The 1,646-nt window shown below is 43.6% G+C and overlaps 1 non-coding gene and 1 pseudogene across 1 annotated transcript; both read left to right on the forward strand.

The window, feature by feature from the left end:
- The first annotated feature begins 785 nt into the window (after nt 1-785).
- Nucleotides 786-904, forward strand: LOC135497524 (5S ribosomal RNA; annotated as a pseudogene).
- Nucleotides 905-1,247: 343 nt separating this feature from the next.
- On the forward strand, nt 1,248-1,365 carry LOC135497476 (U5 spliceosomal RNA). Its single transcript, XR_010448881.1, has one exon. It is a non-coding gene; the product is annotated as a U5 spliceosomal RNA (small nuclear RNA).
- Nucleotides 1,366-1,646: the final 281 nt, after the last annotated feature.

Below are 1,646 nucleotides of genomic sequence, written 5' to 3' on the forward strand. Positions count from 1 at the left end.
CAAAGCCGATAAAATGCCATGTTCCACCTTTTAATGTCTTCAGATCGCCATTTTCAAAATAATCAAGTCACGGCTGTCAACCCTTAAGGATTTTCACGACCCACTCCTTATTTTCCCCCAAATCCCACCAAAATCCGTGGCATCTTTAGGTCAGAGAATTCGCTCCTTAAACTATGGGAGCACACCCTCAAAATCCTTAATTTCAGATGCACAAACCCTCGAAGGGCCTCTTAAGGGTTGGCAGCTCTGTTAAGTCATTATACTTCCTTGGCACATTCTCTCCCCACCCATTTCAAAGGCCACGGGGGACCTGTTCCACCTACATGTACTGTACTGCCATTGCAAATGCAGCTGACACTGCCTTCTAGTCTCATAATAAATTTTGCTTTCCTCAATAATAACATTTCTTCTTCTTCAATGCTTTCATCATTCCAAACTTCTCCTCCTCCGACTTTTACAGGGGTACAGTCATGGCAATCAAAACCCAAATACTGAGACCAAATGCCTGTTGACTGTGCTTTAAGAGAGACTGGCGCCATGCCTAGTCTCTCTTAAAGCACAGTCAACAGATACCAACCCCCTCAGACTCAGAAACCACAAACGCCCAACCCTTCCTGCTACCTTAATACTTCGGGTTACGCCAAACGGTTCTTTTCAGAACCATAAAATATTTCCAAAGAGACGAACCTGTCCCAATATAACTTGTCAACAGAAATAAAATGTATGTAGTTTGCAATTACGTTGCTGGCCTACTGTTATAACAGCCCAAAAAGTCGAACTCTGATATCTACGGCCATATCACGTTGAAAACACCGGTTCTCGTCCGATCACCGAAGCCAAGCAACGTCGAGCGTGGTCAGTAAGTGGATGGGTGACCGCCTCGGAATACCACGTGTTGTAGACTTCCAGTTTTTTTCGTTATTTTTATCTCATAATTCTTCCAATATCACTGTACGGTTGGGACGGCTGGAACTGACCAAAGGTTAAAGGTGATAGCTTGATAACGTAAGCGTGGTCATTTTTTGTATTTCCCTGACTTTTTCTCGATGATCCGCAATTGGCATGGCCTACATGGATGAGGCGATAACTGACGACGAGCTGAATGATATGTTCATCAGATCATTAGAAATAGCTTGCAATGAATTTCTTTCGTCTGCAGACTTAAGAACTACTCGGCATCCCATTTTCCAGAATCAAACACATAATGAAGAACTTGGCAAGCTCTAGCCAACTCGGGCTGGACAACATCAGTCCGGTTTGTCTTCGATTACACGCATAAATCTTTCGCCTTTCACTAAAGATTTCCGTAGAGAGGAACACTCTAATGAGTCTATAGACAATTTTGCAGCCCTACCATCCAGGGCAGTTAATGCCAAAGTGATTCCAATTCAACCAATCTCATACCTCAAAGTTATAAATGAATAAGCTGCCCCCCTCCACACCACCACCGTCATCACCGCCCAATAGGGAATTTAGTCGCACACTGAAGAATGATTTACCTTGGCGAGTAGTAAAGGTTTGTTCGTAGACCGACTATTAAAGGTTTGTTCGTTTGATACTGCTGCTGCAGTATCAAACTTCTTCGCCGCCTTTAGTAATGGGCATTTGTTGGCGTTGGTGCATCTTTTTGTCCCGATAAGAAACCC

This window comes from Lineus longissimus, chromosome 12, assembly GCF_910592395.1.
Source record: "Lineus longissimus chromosome 12, tnLinLong1.2, whole genome shotgun sequence".
NCBI classification, from domain to species: domain Eukaryota; kingdom Metazoa; phylum Nemertea; class Pilidiophora; order Heteronemertea; family Lineidae; genus Lineus; species Lineus longissimus.